We start from the raw sequence: 23441 nt of genomic DNA, 5'->3' as shown, positions 1-23441 counted from the left end.
ACCAATACTGCGTCACTACAACAGCAATACCAATACTGCACCACTACAACAGCAATACCAATACTGCACCACAACAACAGCAATACCAATACTGCACCACTACAACAGCAATACCAATACTGCACCACTACAACAGCAATACCAATACTGCACCACAACAACAGCAATACCAATACAGCACCACAACAACAGCAATACCAATACTGCAACACAACAACAGCAATACCAATACAGCACCACAACAACAGCAATACCAATACTGCGCCACTACAACAGCAATACCAATACTGCACCACTACAACAGCAATACCAATACTGCACCACGACAACAGCAACACCAATACTGCGTCACTACAACAGCAATACCAATACTGCACCACTACAACAGCAATACCAATACTGCACCACAACAACAGCAATACCAATACTGCACCACTACAACAGCAATACCAATACTGCACCACGACAACAGCAACACCAATACTGCGTCACTACAACAGCAATACCAATACTGCACCACTACAACAGCAATACCAATACTGCACCACAACAACAGCAATACCAATACTGCACCACTACAACAGCAATACCAATACCGCACCACAACAACAGCAATACCAATACTGCACCACTACAACAGCAATACCAATACTGCACCACTACAACAGCAATACCAATACTGCACCACTACAACAGCAAAACCAATACTGCACCACTACAACAGCAACACCAATACTGCGTCACTACAACAGCAATACCAATACTGCACCACTACAACAGCAATACCAATACTGCACCACAACAACAGCAATACCAATACTGCACCACAACAACAGCAATACCAATACTGCACCAGAACAACAGCAATACCAATACTGCACCACTACAACAGCAATACCAATACTGCACCACAACAACAGCAATACCAATACTGCACCACAACAACAGCAATACCAATACTGCACCACAACAACAGCAATACCAATACAGCACCACTACAACAGCAATACCAATACTGCACCACGACAACAGCAATACCAATACTGCACCACTACAACAGCAATACCAATACTGCACCACTGCAACAGCAATACCAATACTGCACCACTGCAACAGCAATACCAATACTGCGTCACTACAACAGCAATACCAATACTGCACCACTGCAACAGCAATACCAATACTGCACCACTGCAACAGCAATACCAATACTGCGTCACTACAACAGCAATACCAATACTGCACCACAACAACAGCAATACCAATACAGCACCAGAACAACAGCAATACCAATACTGCACCACAACAACAGCAATACCAATACTGCGCCACTACAACAGCAATACCAATACTGCACCACTACAACAGCAATACCAATACTGCACCACTGCAACAGCAATACCAATACTGCACCACTACAACAGCAATACCAATACTGCACCACAACAACAGCAATACCAATACTGCGCCACTACAACAGCAATACCAATACTGCGTCACTACAACAGCAATACCAATACTGCACCACTACAACAGCAATACCAATACTGCAACACGACAACAGCAATACCAATACTGCACCACAACAACAGCAATACCAATACTGCACCACTACAACAGCAATACCAATACTGCACCACAACAACAGCAATACCAATACTGCACCACTACAACAGCAATACCAATACTGCACCACAACAACAGCAATACCAATACTGCACCACGACAACAGCAATACCAATACTGCACCACTACAACAGCAATACCAATACTGCACCACTGCAACAGCAATACCAATACTGCACCACTACAACAGCAATACCAATACTGCACCACAACAACAGCAATACCAATACTGCACCACTACAACAGCAATACCAATACTGCACCACAACAACAGCAATACCAATTCTGCACCACAACAACAGCAATACCAATACTGCACCACAACAACAGCAATACCAATACTGCACCACTACAACAGCAATACCAATACTGCACCACTACAACAGCAATACCAATACTGCACCACGACAACAGCAATACCAATACTGCGACACTACAACAGCAATACCAATACTGTGTCACTACAACAGCAATACCAATACTGCACCACTACAACAGCAATACCAATACTGCTCCACAGCAACAGCAATACCAATACTGTGTCACTACAACAGCAATACCAATACTGCACCACGAAAACAGCAATACCAATACTGCGACACTACAACAGCAATACCAATACTGTGTCACTACAACAGCAATACCAATACTGCACCACTACAACAGCAATACCAATACTGCACCACAGCAACAGCAATACCAATACTGCACCACTACAACAGCAATACCAATACTGCACCACAGCAACAGCAATACCAATACTGCACCACAACAACAGCAATACCAATACTGCACCACAACAACAGCAATACCAATACTGCATCACTACAACAGCAATACCAATACTGTGTCACTACAACAGCAATACCAATACTGCACCACTACAACAGCAATACCAATACCGCACCACTACAACAGCAATACCAATACCGCACCACTACAACAGCAATACCAATACTGCACCACAACAACAGCAGTACCAATACTGCACCACTGCAACAGCAATACCAATACCGCACCACTACAACAGCAATACCAATACTGCGTCACAACAACAGCAGTACCAATACTGCACCACTACAACAGCAATACCAATACTGCACCACAACAACAGCAGTACCAATACTGCACCACTGCAACAGCAATACCAATACCGCACCACTACAACAGCAATACCAATACTGCACCACAACAACAGCAATACCAATACTGCACCACTACAACAGCAGTACCAATACTGCACCACTACAACAGCAATACCAATACCGCACCACTACAACAGCAATACCAATACTGCGTCACAACAACAGCAATACCAATACTGCGTCACAACAACAGCAATACCAATACTGCACCACAACAACAGCAATACCAATACTGCACCACTACAACAGCAATACCAATACTGCACCACTACAACAGCAGTACCAATACTGCACCACTACAACAGCAATACCAATACTGCACCACTGCAACAGCAATACCAATACTGCGTCACAACAACAGCAATACCAATACTGCACCACAACAACAGCAATACCAATACTGCGTCACTACAACAGCAATACCAATACTGCACCACTACAACAGCAATACCAATACCGCACCACTACAACAGCAATACCAATACTGCGTCACAACAACAGCAATACCAATACTGCACCACAACAACAGCAATACCAATACTGCGTCACTACAACAGCAATACCAATACTGCACCACTACAACAGCAATACCAATACTGCGTCACTACAACAGCAATACCAATACTGCACCACAACAACAGCAATACCAATACTGCACCACAACAACAGCAATACCAATACTGCACCACTACAACAGCAATACCAATACCGCACCACTACAACAGCAATACCAATACTGCACCACTACAACAGCAATACCAATACTGCGTCACTACAACAGCAATACCAATACTGCACCACTACAACAGCAATACCAATACTGCACCACTACAACAGCAATACCAATACCGCACCACTACAACAGCAATACCAATACTGCATCACTACAACAGCAATACCAATACTGCACCACAACAACCGCAATACCAATACTGCACCACAACAACAGCAATACCAATACTGCATCACTACAACAGCAATACCAATACTGCACCACTGCAACAGCAATACCAATACTGCACCACTACAACAGCAATACCAATACTGCACCACGACAACAGCAATACCAATACTGCACCACAACAACAGCAATACCAATACTGCAGCACTACAACAGCAATACCAATACTGCACCACTACAACAGCAATACCAATACTGCGTCACTACAACAGCAATACCAATACTGCACCACAACAACAGCAATACCAATACTGCACCACTGCAACAGCAATACCAATACTGCACCACTACAACAGCAATACCAATACTGCACCACGACAACAGCAATACCAATACTGCACCACAACAACAGCAATACCAATACTGCAGCACTACAACAGCAATACCAATACTGCACCACTACAACAGCAATACCAATACTGCGTCACTACAACAGCAATACCAATACTGCACCACAACAACAGCAATACCAATACTGCACCACTACAACAGCAATACCAATACTGCACCACAACAACAGCAATACCAATACTGCACCACAACAACAGCAATACCAATACTGCACCACAGCAACAGCAATACCAATACTGTGTCACTACAACAGCAATACCAATACTGCACCACTACAACAGCAATACCAATACTGCACCACTACAACAGCAATACCAATACTGCACCACAACAACAGCAATACCAATACTGCACCACTACAACAGCAATACCAATACTGCACCACTACAACAGCAATACCAATACTGCACCACAGCAACAGCAATACCAATACTGCACCACTACAACAGCAATACCAATACTGCATCACTACAACAGCAATACCAATACCGCACCACTACAACAGCAATACGAATACTGCACCACTACAACAGCAATACCAATACTGCACCACTACAACAGCAATACCAATACTGCACCACTACAACAGCAATACCAATACTGCGTCACTACAACAGCAATACCAATACTGCACCACAACAACAGCAATACCAATACTGCATCACAACAACAGCAATACCAATACTGCACCACTACAACAGCAATACCAATACTGCACCACTACAACAGCAATACCAATACTGCACCACAACAACAGCAATACCAATACTGCACCACTACAACAGCAATACCAATACTGCACCACTACAACAGCAATACCAATACCGCACCACTACAACAGCAATACGAATACTGCACCACTACAACAGCAATACCAATACTGCACCACTACAACAGCAATACCAATACTGCACCACTACAACAGCAATACCAATACTGCGTCACTACAACAGCAATACCAATACTGCACCACTACAACAGCAATACCAATACTGCGTCACTACAACAGCAATACCAATACTGCACCACAACAACAGCAATACCAATACTGCAGCACTACAACAGCAATACCAATACTGCACCACTACAACAGCAATACCAATACTGCACCACAACAACAGCAATACCAATACTGCACCACTGCAACAGCAATACCAATACTGCACCACTACAACAGCAATACCAATACTGCACCACGACAACAGCAATACCAATACTGCACCACAACAACAGCAATACCAATACTGCAGCACTACAACAGCAATACCAATACTGCACCACTACAACAGCAATACCAATACTGCGTCACTACAACAGCAATACCAATACTGCACCACTACAACAGCAATACCAATACTGCACCACAACAACAGCAATACCAATACTGCATCACTACAACAGCAATACCAATACTGCACCACAACAACAGCAATACCAATACTGCACCACTACAACAGCAATACCAATACTGCACCACTACAACAGCAATACCAATACTGCACCACAACAACAGCAATACCAATACTGCACCACAACAACAGCAATACCAATACTGCACCACAGCAACAGCAATACCAATACTGTGTCACTACAACAGCAATACCAATACTGCACCACTACAACAGCAATACCAATACTGCACCACTACAACAGCAATACCAATACTGCACCACAACAACAGCAATACCAATACTGCACCACAACAACAGCAATACCAATACTGCACCACTACAACAGCAATACCAATACTGCACCACTACAACAGCAATACCAATACTGCGTCACTACAACAGCAATACCAATACTGCACCACTACAACAGCAATACCAATACCGCACCACTACAACAGCAATACCAATACTGCACCACTACAACAGCAATACCAATACTGCACCACTACAACAGCAATACCAATACTGCACCACTACAACAGCAATACCAATACTGCACCACAACAACAGCAATACCAATACTGCACCACTACAACAGCAATACCAATACTGCATCACTACAACAGCAATACCAATACTGCGTCACTACAACAGCAATACCAATACTGCATCACTACAACAGCAATACCAATACTGCACCACAACAACAGCAATACCAATACTGCGTCACAACAACAGCAATACCAATACTGCACCACAACAACAGCAATACCAATACTGCGTCACAACAACAGCAATACCAATACTGCACCACTACAACAGCAATACCAATACTGCGTCACTACAACAGCAATACCAATACTGCACCACAACAACAGCAATACCAATACTGTGTCACTACAACAGCAATACCAATACTGCACCACTACAACAGCAATACCAATACCGCACCACTACAACAGCAATACCAATACTGCATCACTACAACAGCAATACCAATACTGCACCACAACAACAGCAATACCAATACTGCACCACAACAACAGCAATACCAATACTGCACCACAACAACAGCAATACCAATACTGCACCACGACAACAGCAATACCAATACTGCACCACAACAACAGCAATACCAATACTGCACCACTACAACAGCAATACCAATACTGCACCACTACAACAGCAATACCAATACTGCGTCACTACAACAGCAATACCAATACTGCACCACGACAACAGCAATACCAATACTGCACCACAACAACAGCAATACCAATACTGCACCACTACAACAGCAATACCAATACTGCACCACAACAACAGCAATACCAATACTGCACCACAACAACAGCAATACCAATACTGCGTCACTACAACAGCAATACCAATACTGCACCACAACAACAGCAATAGCAATACTGCACCACTACAACAGCAATACCAATACTGCACCACACCAACAGCAATACCAATACTGCACCACTACAACAGCAATACCAATACTGCACCACTACAACAGCAATACCAATACTGCACCACTACAACAGCAATACCAATACTGCGTCACTACAACAGCAATACCAATACTGCACCACAACAACAGCAATACCAATACTGCACCACTACAACAGCAATACCAATACTGCACCACTGCAACAGCAATACCAATACTGCACCACTACAACAGCAATACCAATACTGCACCACAACAACAGCAATACCAATACTGCACCACAGCAACAGCAATACCAATACTGTGTCACTACAACAGCAATACCAATACTGCACCACAGCAACAGCAATACCAATACTGCGTCACTACAACAGCAATACCAATACTGCGTCACTACAACAGCAATACCAATACTGCACCACTACAACAGCAATACCAATACTGCACCACAACAACAGCAATAACAATACTGCACCACAACAACAGCAATACCAATACTGCACCACTGCAACAGCAATACCAAAACTGCACCACAACAACAGCAATACCAATACTGCACCACTACAACAGCAATACCAATACTGCACCACTACAACAGCAATACCAATACTGCACCACAACAACAGCAATACCAATACTGCACCACAACAACAGCAATACCAATACTGCACCACAACAACAGCAATACCAATACTGCACCACAACAACAGCAATACCAATACTGCACCACAACAACAGCAATACCAATACTGCACCACTGCAACAGCAATACCAATACTGCACCACAACAACAGCAATACCAATACTGCGTCACAACAACAGCAATACCAATACTGCGTCACTACAACAGCAATACCAATACTGCATCACTACAACAGCAATACCAATACTGCACCACTACAACAGCAATACCAATACTGCATCACTACAACAGCAATACCAATACTGCACCACAACAACAGCAATACCAATACTGCGTCACTACAACAGCAATACCAATACTGCACCACAACAACAGCAATACCAATACTGCACCACTACAACAGCAATACCAATACTGCACCACTACAACAGCAATACCAAGACTGCACCACTACAACAGCAATACCAATACTGCACCACAACAACAGCAATACCAATACTGCACCACTGCAACAGCAATACCAATACTGCACCACTACAACAGCAATACCAATACTGCGCCACTACAACAGCAATACCAATACTGCACCACTGCAACAGCAATACCAACACTGCACCACAACAACAGCAATACCAATACTGCACCACAACAACAGCAATACCAATACTGCACCACAACAACAGCAATACCAATACTGCACCACTACAACAGCAATACCAATACTGCACCACAACAACAGCAATACCAATACTGCACCACTGCAACAGCAATACCAATACTGCGCCACTGCAACAGCAATACCAATACTGCGCCACTGCAACAGCAATACCAATACTGCACCACGGCAACAGCAATACCAATACTGCACCACTACAACAGCAATACCAATACTGCACCACTACAACAGCAATACCAATACTGCACCACAACAACAGCAATACCAATACTGCACCACAACAACAGCAATACCAATACTGCACCACTACAACAGCAATACCAATACTGCACCACAACAACAGCAATACCAATACTGCAGCACAACAACAGCAATACCAATACTGCACCACTACAACAGCAATACCAATACTTCACCACAACAACAGCAATACCAATACTGCACCACTACAACAGCAATACCAATACTGCACCACTACAACAGCAATACCAATACTGCGTCACTACAACAGCAATACCAATACTGCACCACTGCAACAGCAATACCAATACTGCACCACGGCAACAGCAATACCAATACTGCACCACTACAACAGCAATACCAATACTGCACCACTACAACAGCAATACCAATACTGCACCACAACAACAGCAATACCAATACTGCACCACTACAACAGCAATACCAATACTGCACCACAACAACAGCAATACCAATACTGCAGCACAACAACAGCAATACCAATACTGCACCACTACAACAGCAATACCAATACTGCACCACAACAACAGCAATACCAATACTGCACCACTACAACAGCAATACCAATACTGCACCACAACAACAGCAATACCAATACTGCACCACTACAACAGCAATACCAATACTGCACCACAACAACAGCAATACCAATACTGCACCACTACAACAGCAATACCAATACTGCACCACTACAACAGCAATACCAATACTGCACCACTACAACAGCAATACCAATACTGCGTCACTACAACAGCAATACCAATACTGCACCACTAAAACAGCAATACCAATACTGCGTCACTACAACAGCAATACCAATACTGCACCACAACAACAGCAATACCAATACTGCGTCACTACAACAGCAATACCAATACTGCACCACTACAACAGCAATACCAATACTGCACCACTACAACAGCAATACCAATACTGCACCACTACAACAGCAATACCAATACTGCACCACAACAACAGCAATACCAATACTGCACCACTACAACAGCAATACCAATACTGCGTCACTACAACAGCAATACCAATACTGCACCACAACAACAGCAATACCAATACTGCGTCACTACAACAACAATACCAATACTGCGACACTACAACAGCAATACCAATACTGCGTCACTACAACAGCAATACCAATACTGCGTCACTACAACAGCAATACCAATACTGAACCACCACAACAGCAATACCAATACTGCACCACGACAACAGCAATACCAATACTGCACCACTACAACAGCAATACCAATACTGCACCACAACAACAGCAATACCAATACTGCGTCACTACAACAGCAATACCAATACTGCACCACAACAACAGCAATACCAATACTGCACCACAACAACAGCAATACCAATACTGCACCACTACAACAGCAATACCAATACTGCACCACAACAACAGCAATACCAATACTGCGTCACTACAACAGCAATACCAATACTGCGACACTACAACAGCAATACCAATACTGCGTCACTACAACAGCAATACCAATACTGCGTCACTACAACAGCAATACCAATACTGAACCACCACAACAGCAATACCAATACTGCACCACGACAACAGCAATACCAATACTGCACCACAACAACAGCAATACCAATACTGCACCACTACAACAGCAATACCAATACTGCACCACAACAACAGCAATACCAATACTGCACCACAACAACAGCAATACCAATACTGCACCACTACAACAGCAATAGCAATACTGCACCACAACAACAGCAATACCAATACTGCATCACAACAACAGCAATACCAATACTGCACCACAACAACAGCAATACCAATACTGCATCACAACAACAGCAATACCAATACTGCACCACTACAACAGCAATACCAATACTGCACCACTACAACAGCAATACCAATACTGCGTCACTACAACAGCAATACCAATACTGCGTCACTACAACAGCAATACCAATACTGCACCACTACAACAGCAATACCAATACTGCGTCACTACAACAGCAATACCAATACTGCACCACTACAACAGCAATACCAATACTGCACCACTACAACAGCAATACCAATACTGCACCACTACAACAGGAATACCAATACTGCACCACTACAACAGCAATACCAATACTGCACCACTACAACAGCAATACCAATACTGCACCACTACAACAGCAATACCAATACTGCACCGCAACATCAGCAATACCAATACTGCACCGCAACAACAGCAATACCAATACTGCACCACTACAACAGCAATACCAATACTGCACCAGAACAACAGCAATACCAATACTGCACCACAACAACAGCAATACCAATACTGCACCACAACAACAGCAATACCAATACTGCACCACTACAACAGCAATACCAATACTGCGTCACTACAACAGCAATACCAATACTGCACCGCAACATCAGCAATACCAATACTGCACCACTACAACAGAAATACCAATACTGCACCACAACAACAGCAATACCAATACTGCACCACTACAACGGCAATACCAATACTGCACCACTGCAACAGCAATACCAATACTGCGTCACTACAACAGCAATACCAATACTGCACCACTACAACAGAAATACCAATACTGCACCACAACAACAGCAATACCAATACTGCACCACTACAACGGCAATACCAATACTGCACCACTGCAACAGCAATACCAATACTGCGTCACTACAACAGCAATACCAATACTGCACCACTACAACAGCAATACCAATACTGCACCACTACAACAGCAATACCAATACTGCACCACGACAACAGCAATACCAATACTGCACCACAGCTACAGCAATACCAATACTGCACCACTACAACAGCAATACCAATACTGCACCACTACAACAGCAATACCAATACTGCACCACTACAACAGCAATACCAATACTGCACCACAACAACAGCAATACCAATACTGCACCACTACAACAGCAATACCAATACTGCGTCACTACAACAGCAATACCAATACTGCACCACTACAACAGCAATACCAATACTGCACCACTACAACAGCAATACCAATACTGCACCACAACAACAGCAATACCAATACTGCACCACTACAACAGCAATACCAATACTGCACCACTACAACAGCAATACCAATACTGCACCACAACAACAGCAATACCAATACTGCACCAGAACAACAGCAATACCAATACTGCACCACTACAACAGCAATACCAATACTGCACCACTACAACAGCAATACCAATACTGCGTCACTACAACAGCAATACCAATACTGCACCACTACAACAGCAATACCAATACTGCACCACTACAACAGCAATACCAATACTGCACCACAGCAACAGCAATACCAATACTGCACCACTACAACAGCAATACCAATACTGCACCACTACAACAGCAATACCAATACTGCACCACGACAACAGCAATACCAATACTGCACCACTACAACAGCAATACCAATACTGCACCACTACAACAGCAATACCAATACTGCACCACTACAACAGGAATACCAATACTGCGTCACTACAACAGCAATACCAATACTGCACCACTACAACAGCAATACCAATACTGCACCACTACAACAGCAATACCAATACTGCACCACTACAACAGGAATACCAATACTGCGTCACTACAACAGCAATACCAATACTGCGTCACTGCAACAGCAATACCAATACTGCACCACAACAACAGCAATACCAATACTGCACCACTACAACAGCAATACCAATACTGCACCACTACAACAGCAATACCAATACTGCACCACAGCAACAGCAATACCAATACTGCACCACAACAACAGCAATACCAATACAGCACCACTGCAACAGCAATACCAATACTGCACCACAACAACAGCAATACCAATACTGCACCACTACAACAGCAATACCAATACTGCGTCACTACAACAGCAATACCAATACAGCACCACTACAACAGCAATACCAATACTGCACCACTACAACAGCAATACCAATACTGCACCACTACAACAGCAATACCAATACTGCACCACAGCAACAGCAATACCAATACTGCACCACAACAACAGCAATACCAATACTGCACCACAGCAACAGGAATACCAATACTGCACCACTACAACAGCAATACCAATACTGCACCACTACAACAGCAATACCAATACTGCACCACAACAACAGCAATACCAATACTGCACCACAGCAACAGGAATACCAATACTGCACCACTACAACAGCAATACCAATACCGCACCACTACAACAGCAATACCAATACTGCACCACTACAACAGCAATACCAATACTGCACCACTACAACAGCAATACCAATACTGCACCGCAACATCAGCAATACCAATACTGCACCACCACAACAGCAATACCAATAGTGCACCACAACAACAGCAATACCAATACTGCATCACTACAACAGCAATACCAATACTGCACCAGGACAACACCAATACCAATACTGCACCACTACAACAGCAATACCAATACTGCGTCACTACAACAGCAATACCAATACTGCACCACAACAACAGCAATACCAATACTGCGTCACTACAACAGCAATACCAATACTGCGTCACTACAACAGCAATACCAATACTGCACCACTACAACAGCAATACCAATACTGCACCACAACAACAGCAATACCAATACTGCACCACAACAACAGCAATACCAATACTGCACCACAACAACAGCAATACCAATACTGCACCACTACAACAGCAATACCAATACTGCACCGCAACATCAGCAATACCAATACTGCACCACCACAACAGCAATACCAATACTGCACCACAACAACAGCAATACCAATACTGCATCACTACAACAGCAATACCAATACTGCACCACTACAACAGCAATACCAATACTGCGTCACTACAACAGCAATAGCAATACTGCACCACAACAACAGCAATACCAATACTGCGTCACTACAACAGCAATACCAATACTGCGTCACTACAACAGCAATACCAATACTGCACCACTACAACAGCAATACCAATACTGCACCACAACAACAGCAATACCAATACTGCACCACAACAACAGCAATACCAATACTGCACCACTACAACAGCAATACCAATACTGCACCACTACAACAGCAATACCAATACTGCACCACTACAACAGCAATACCAATACTGCACCACAACAACAGCAATACCAATACTGCACCACAACAACAGCAATACCAATACTGCACCACAACAACAGCAATACCAATACTGCACCACTACAACAGCAATACCAATACTGCACCGCAACATCAGCAATACCAATACTGCACCACCACAACAGCAATACCAATACTGCACCACAACAACAGCAATACCAATACTGCATCACTACAACAGCAATACCAATACTGCACCACTACAACAGCAATACCAATACTGCACCACAACAACAGCAATACCAATACTGCATCACTACAACAGCAATACCAATACTGCACCACTACAACAGCAATACCAATACTGCGTCACTACAACAGCAATACCAATACTGCACCACTACAACAGCAATACCAATACTGCATCACAACAACAGCAATACCAATACTGCACCACAACAACAGCAATACCAATACTGCACCACAACAACAGCAATACCAATACTGCACCACTACAACAGCAATACCAATACCGCACCACTGCAACAGCAATACCAATACTGCATCACAACAACAGCAATACCAATACCGCACCACAACAACAGCAATACCAATACTGCACCACAACAACAGCAATACCAATACTGCACCACAACAACAGCAATACCAATACTGCACCACTACAACAGCAATACCAATACTGCACCGCAACATCAGCAATACCAATACTGCACCACCACAACAGCAATACCAATACTGCACCACAACAACAGCAATACCAATACTGCATCACTACAACAGCAATACCAATACTGCACCACTACAACAGCAATACCAATACTGCGTCACTACAACAGCAATACCAATACTGCACCACAACAACAGCAATACCAATACTGCGCCACTACAACAGCAATACCAATACTGCGTCACTACAACAGCAATACCAATACTGCGTCACTACAACAGCAATACCAATACTGCACCACAACAACAGCAATACCAATACTGCACCACAACAACAGCAATACCAATACTGCGTCACTACAACAGCAATACCAATACTGCACCACGACAACAGCAATGCCAATACTGCGCCACTAAAACAGCAATACCAATACTGCACCACTACAACAGCAATACCAATACTGCACCACAACAACAGCAATACCAATACTGCGCCACTACAACAGCAATACCAATACTGCGTCACTACAACAGCAATACCAATACTGCGTCACTACAACAGCAATACCAATACTGCACCACAACAACAGCAATACCAATACTGCACCACAACAACAGCAATACCAATACTGCGTCACTACAACAGCAATACCAATACTGCGTCACTACAACAGCAATACCAATACCGCACCACAGCTACAGCAATACCAATACTGCACCACTACAACAGGAATACCAATACTGCACCACAACAACAGCAATACCAATACTGCACCACAACAACAGCAATACCAATACTGCGTCACTACAACAGCAATACCAATACTGCGTCACTACAACAGCAATACCAATACTGCACCAGAACAACAGCAATACCAATACTGCACCACAACAACAGCAATACCAATACTGCACCAGAACAACAGCAATACCAATACTGCACCACTACAACAGCAATACCAATACTGCACCACAACAACAGCAATACCAATACTGCACCACTACAACAGCAATACCAATACTGCACCACAACAACAGCAATACCAATACTGCATCACTACAACAGCAATACCAATACTGCACCACAACAACAGCAATACCAATACTGCACCACTACAACAGCAATACCAATACTGCACCACAACAACAGCAATACCAATACTGCACCACTACAACAGCAATACCAATACAGCACCACTGCAACAGCAATACCAATACTGCACCACAACAACAGCAATACCAATACTGCACCACTACAACAGCAATACCAATACTGCACCACTACAACAGCAATGCCAATACTGCACCACTACAACAGCAATACCAATACTGCGTCACTACAACAGCAATACCAATACTGCACCACAACAACAGCAATACCAATACTGCACCACTACAACAGCAATACCAATACTGCACCAGAACAACAGCAATACCAATACTGCACCACCACAACAGCAATACCAATACTGCACCACTACAACAGCAATACCAATACTGCACCACGACAACAGCAATACCAATACTGCACCACTACAACAGCAATACCAATACTGCACCACTGCAACAGCAATACCAATACTGCACCACTACAACAGCAATACCAATACTGCACCACAACAACAGCAATACCAATACTGCGTCACTACAACAGCAATACCAATACTGCACCACAACAACAGCAATACCAATACTGCGTCACTACAACAGCAATACCAATACTGCACCACGACAACAGCAATGCCAATACTGCACCACAACAACAGCAATACCAATACTGCGTCACTACAACAGCAATACCAATACTGCACCACGACAACAGCAATACCAATACTGCACCACTACAACAGCAATACCAATACCGCACCACTACAACAGCAATACCAATACTGCGTCACTACAACAGCAATACCAATACTGCACCACGACAACAGCAATACCAATACTGCACCACAACAACAGCAATACCAATACTGCACCACTACAACAGCAATACCAATACTGCACCACTGCAACAGCAATACCAATACTGCACCACTACAACAGCAATACCAATACTGCACCACTACAACAGCAATACCAATACTGCACCACTACAACAGCAATACCAATACTGCACCACAACAACAGCAATACCAATACTGCGTCACTACAACAGCAATACCAATACTGCACCACGACAACAGCAATACCAATACTGCACCACTACAACAGCAATACCAATACCGCACCACTACAACAGCAATACCAATACTGCGTCACTACAACAGCAATACCAATACTGCACCACAACAACAGCAATACCAATACTGCACCACTACAACAGCAATAACAATACTGCACCACTGCAACAGCAATACCAATACTGCACCACTACAACAGCAATACCAATACTGCGTCACTACAACAGCAATACCAATACCGCACCACTACAACAGCAATACCAATACTGCACCACAACAACAGCAATACCAATACTGCGTCACTACAACAGCAATACCAATACTGCGTCACTACAACAGCAATACCAATACTGCACCACTACAACAGCAATACCAATACTGCACCACAACAACAGCAATACCAATACTGCACCACAACAACAGCAATACCAATACTGCACCACTACAACAGCAATACCAATACTGCACCACAACAACAGCAATACCAATACTGCGTCACTACAACAGGAATACCAATACTGCGTCACTACAACAGCAATACCAATACTGCACCACTACAACAGCAATACCAATACTGCACCACTACAACAGCAATACCAATACTGCACCACTACAACAGCAATACCAATACTGCACCACTGCAACAGCAATACCAATACTGCACCACTACAACAGCAATACCAATACTGCACCACTACAACAGCAATACCAATACTGCACCACTACAACAGCAATACCAATACTGCACCACAACAACAGCAATACCAATACTGCACCACAACAACAGCAATACCAATACTGCACCACAACAACAGCAATACCAATACTGCACCACTACAACAGCAATACCAATACTGCACCACTACAACAGCAATACCAATACTGCACCACTACAACAGCAATACCAATACTGCACCACTACAACAGCAATACCAATACTGCACCACTACAACAGCAATACCAATACTGCGTCACTACAACAGGAATACCAATACTGCACCACAGCAACAGCAATACCAATACAGCACCACAGCAACAGCAATACCAATACTGCGTCTCTACAACAGCAATACCAATACTGCGTCACTAAAACAGCAATACCAATACTGCACCACTACAACAGCAATACCAATACTGCACCACAACAACAGCAATACCAATACTGCACCACAACAACAGCAATACCAATACTGCACCACAACAACAGCAATACCAATACTGCACCACAACAACAGCAATACCAATACTGCATCACAACAACAGCAATACCAATACTGCACCACAACAACAGCAATACCAATACTGCACCACTACAACAGCAATACCAATACTGCACCACAACAACAGCAATACCAATACTGCACCACAACCACAGCAATACCAATACTGCACCACTACAACAGCAATACCAATACTGCACCACAACAACAGCAATACCAATACTGCACCACAACAACAGCAATACCAATACTGCACCACTACAACAGCAATACCAATACTGCACCACAACAACAGCAATACCAATACTGCACCACAACAACAGCAATACCAATACAGCACCACTACATCAGCAATACCAATACTGCACCAAAACAACAGCAATACCAATACTGCACCACAACAACAGCAATACCAATACTGCGTCACTACAACAGCAATACCAATACTGCGTCACTACAACAGCAATACCAATACTGCACCACTACAACAGCAATACCAATACTGCACCACTACAACAGCAATACCAATACTGCACCACTACAACAGCAATACCAATACTGCACCACTACAACAGCAATACCAATACTGCACCACTACAACAGCAATACCAATACTGCGTCACTACAACAGCAATACCAATACTGCACCACTACAACAGCAATACCAATACTGCACCACAACAACAGCAATACCAATACTGCACCACTACAACAGCAATACCAATACTGCACCACTACAACAGCAATACCAATACTGCATCACTACAACAGCAATACCAATACTGCACCACTACAACAGCAATACCAATACTGCACCACTACAACAGCAATACCAATACTGCGTCACTACAACAGCAATACCAATACTGCACCACTACAACAGCAATACCAATACTGCACCACAACAACAGCAATACCAATACTGCGTCACTACAACAGCAATACCAATACTGCACCACTACAACAGCAATACCAATACTGCACCACAACAACAGCAATACCAATACTGCACCACAACAACAGCAATACCAATACTGCGTCACTACAACAGCAATACCAATACAGCACCACTGCTACAGCAATACCAATACAGCACCACTACAACAGCAATACCAATACAGCACCACAGCAACATCAATACCAATACTGCGTCACTACAACAGCAATACCAATACAGCACCACTACAACAGCAATACCAATACTGCACCACTACAACAGAAATACCAATACTGCACCACTACAACAGCAATACCAATACTGCACCACTACAACAGCAATACTAATACTGCACCACAACAACAGCAATACCAATACTGCACCACAACAACAGCAATACCAATACTGCACCACAACAACAGCAATACCAATACTGCACCACTACAACAGAAATACCAATACAGCACCACTACAACAGCAATACCAATACTGCACCACTACAACAGCAATACCAATACTGCACCACTACAACAGAAATACCAATACTGCACCACTACAACAGCAATACCAATACTGCACCACAACAACAGCAATACCAATACTGCGTCACTACAACAGCAATACCAATACTGCACCACAACAACAGCAATGCCAATACTGCACCACTACAACAGCAATACCAATACTGCACCACAACAACAGCAATACCAATACTGCACCAGAACAACAGCAATACCAATACTGCACCACTACAACAGCAATACCAATACTGCACCACTGCAACAGCAATACCAATACTGCACCACTACAACAGCAATACCAATACTGCGTCACTGCAACAGCAATACCAATACTGCGTCACAACAACAGCAATACCAATACTGCATCACTACAACAGCAATACCAATACTGCACCACTACAACAGCAATACCAATACTGCACCACTACAACAGCAATACCAATACTGCACCACTACAACAGCAATACCAATACTGCACCACAACAACAGCAATACCAATACTGCACCAGAACAACAGCAATACCAATACTGCATCACAACAACAGCAATACCAATACTGCACCACTACAACAGCAATACCAATACTGCGACACTACAACAGCAATACCAATACTGCACCACAACAACAGCAATACCAATACTGCACCACAACAACAGCAATACCAATACTGCACCACAACAACAGCAATACCAATACTGCACCACTACAACAGCAATACCAATACTGCACCACAACAACAGCAATACCAATACTGCACCACTACAACAGCAATACCAATACTGCACCACTACAACAGCAATACCAATACTGCACCACTACAACAGCAATACCAATACTGCGTCACTACAACAGCAATACCAATACTGCGTCACTACAACAGCAATACCAATACTGCGTCACAACAACAGCAATACCAATACTGCACCACAACAACAGCAATACCAATACTGCACCAGAACAACAGCAATACCAATACTGCATCACAACAACAGCAATACCAATACTGCGTCACTACAACAGCAATACCAATACTGCACCACTACAACAGCAATACCAATACTGCACCACAACAACAGCAATACCAATACTGCACCACTACAACAGCAATACCAATACTGCGTCACTACAACAGCAATACCAATACTGCGTCACTACAACAGCAATACCAATACTGCGTCACTACAACAGCAATACCAATACTGCACCACAACAACAGCAATACCAATACTGCACCACAACAACAGCAATACCAATACTGCACCACTACAACAGCAATACCAATACTGCACCACTACAACAGCAATACCAATACTGCACCACAACAACAGCAATACCAATACTGCGACACTACAACAGCAATACCAATACTGCACCACAACAACAGCAATACCAATACTGCACCACTGCAACAGCAATACCAATACTGCACCACAACAACAGCAATACCAATACTGCACCACTACAACAGCAATACCAATACTGCACCACTACAACAGCAATACCAATACTGCACCACAACAACAGCAATACCAATACTGCGTCACTACAACAGCAATACCAATACTGCGTCACTACAACAGCAATACCAATACTGCACCACAACAACAGCAATACCAATACTGCACCACTACAACAGCAATACCAATACTGCACCACAACAACAGCAATACCAATACTGCACCACTACAACAGCAATACCAATACTGCACCACAACAACAGCAATACCAATACTGCACCACTACAACAGCAATACCAATACTGCACCACTACAACAGCAATACCAATACTGCACCACTACAACAGCAATACCAATACTGCGTCACTACAACAGCAACACCAATACTGCGTCACTACAACAGCAATACCAATACTGCACCACTACAACAGCAATACCAATACTGCACCACAACAACAGCAATACCAATACTGCACCACTACAACAGCAATACCAATACTGCACCACTACAACAGCAATACCAATACTGCACCACTACAACAGCAATACCAATACTGCACCACAACAACAGCAATACCAATACTGCGTCACTACAACAGCAATACCAATACTGCACCACTACAACAGCAATACCAATACTGCACCACAGCAACAGCAATACCACCCCAATAACAGTACAACACCACTACACAAGTATAATAGTACCACCACCACTACACCCTTAGTGCTATGTAATGAGCCAGACTTCATAAAAGAGCTTAAAGTAAGGGAACACTTAGGAGGCAGCGATCATAATATGGTAGAGTTCAGTCTGCAGTTTGAAAGAGAGAAGGCCAAATCGGATGTAATGGAGTTACCGTGAAATAAAGGTAATTACAGGGGCATGAGAGAGGAATTGGCGAAAATCGACTGGAAGCAGAACCTCGCGGGGAAGACCATAGACCAACAATGGCAGAAGTTTCTGGGTGTAATTGAGGACACAGTACAGAGGTTCATCCCAAAGAAAAGAAAGATTATCCGGGGTGGGATTAGACAGCCATGGCTGACAAAGGAATTCAGGAAATATATCAAAGAAAAAGAGACAGCCTATAAAGTGGCCAAGAGCACTGGGAAATCAGAAGATTGGGAAGGCTATAAAAGCAGACAGAGGATAACAAAGAGAGCAATAAGGAAGGAGAAGATCAAATATGAAGGTAGGCTAGCTAGCAATCTTAGAAATGATCGTAAAAGCTTCTTTCAGTACATAAGAAACAAACGAGAGGCCAAAGTAGATATTGGGCCACTCCAAATTGATGCTGGAAGGCTAGTGATGAGAGATAAGGAAATAGCTGAAGAACTTAATAAGTACTTTGCGTCAGTCTTCACAGTGCAAGACATGAGTAGTATGCCAACAATTAGGGAGAGCAAAGGGGCAGAGTTGAGCATGGTCGGCATTACAAAAGAGAAAGTGCTAGAAAAGCTAACAGATCTAAAAATTGCTAAATCTCCTGGCCCCGATGGGCGACATCCTAGAGTTCTGAGGGAGGTGGCTGGGGAAATAGCGGAGGCTTTGTTCGTGATCTTTCAAAAGTCACTGGAGTCAGGGAAAGTCCCAGATGATTGGAAAATCGTTTAAGAAAGGATCAAGGCAAAAGGTGGAAAATTATAGGCCAATTAACCTAACCTCAGTAGTTGGTAAAATTCTAGAATCCATTGTCAAGGATGAGATTTCTAAATTCCTGGAAGTGCAGGGTCAGATTAGAGCAAGTCAGCATGGATTTAGTAAGGGGAGGTCGTGCCTGACAAATCTGTTATAATTCTTTGAAGAGGTAACAAGTATGTTAGACCACGGAAACCCAGTAGATGTTATCTATCTAGGCTTCCAAAAGGCCTTTGATGCGGTGCCTCACGGGAGGCTGCTGAGCAAGGTGAGGCCCCATGGTGTTCAAGGTGAGCTACCAGCTTGGATTGAGGATTGACTGTCTGACAGAAGGCAGAGAGTTGGGATAAAAGGCTCTTTTTCTGAATGGCAACCAGTGACGAGTGGTGTCCCGCAGGGTTCAGTGTTGGGGCCGCAGCTGTTCATCTTATACATTAATGATCTGGATGAAGGGACTGGGGGCATTCTGGCGAAATTGCCGATGATACGAAGATAGGTGGACAGGCAGGTAATACTGAGGAGGTGGGGAAGCTGCAGAAAGATTTAGACAATTTAGGAGAGTGGTCCAGGAAATGGCTGATGAAATTCAATGTGAGTAAGTGTGAGGTTTGCACTTTGGAAAAAAGAATACAGGCATGGACTATTTTCTAAATGGTGAGAAAATTCGCACAGCAGAAGTACAAAGGGATCTGGGAGTGTTGGTCCAGGACTCTCTAAAGGTTAACTTGCAGGTAGAGTCCGTGATTAAGAAAGCGAATGTAATGTTGTCGTTTATCTCAAGAGGGTTGGAATATAAAAGCAGCGATGTGCTTCTGAGACTTTATAAAGCTCTCGTTAGGCCCCATTTAGAATACAGTGTCCCGTTTTGGGCCCCACACCTCAGGAAGGACATACTAGCCCTGGAGCGTGTCCAGCGGAGATTCACACGGATGATCCCTGGAATGGTAGGTTTAATGTATGATGAATGGCTAAGGATCCTGGGATTGTACTTATTAGAGTTTAGAAGGTTGAGGGGAGATCTGATAGAAACTTACAAGATAATGTATGGCATAGAAGGGGTGGACGCTGGGAAGTTGTTTCCATTAGGCGGGAAGACTGGGACCCGTAGGCACAGCCTTAAAATTA

General features: G+C 43.4%; 1 protein-coding gene across 3 annotated transcripts in view; it reads right to left on the bottom strand.

Moving 5' to 3' along the window:
• Window positions 1–23441, bottom strand: part of plb1 (phospholipase B1) — a 233711-nt gene that overhangs the window by 87386 nt on the left and 122884 nt on the right. The gene's annotated exons all lie outside the window — the stretch shown is intronic.

The sequence above is a fragment of the Stegostoma tigrinum genome, chromosome 4 (genome assembly GCF_030684315.1).
Source record: "Stegostoma tigrinum isolate sSteTig4 chromosome 4, sSteTig4.hap1, whole genome shotgun sequence".
NCBI lineage: Eukaryota > Metazoa > Chordata > Chondrichthyes > Orectolobiformes > Stegostomatidae > Stegostoma > Stegostoma tigrinum.
Note: the sequence above shows the minus strand (reverse complement) of the source record. Positions and strands in the feature narration are given on the sequence as shown.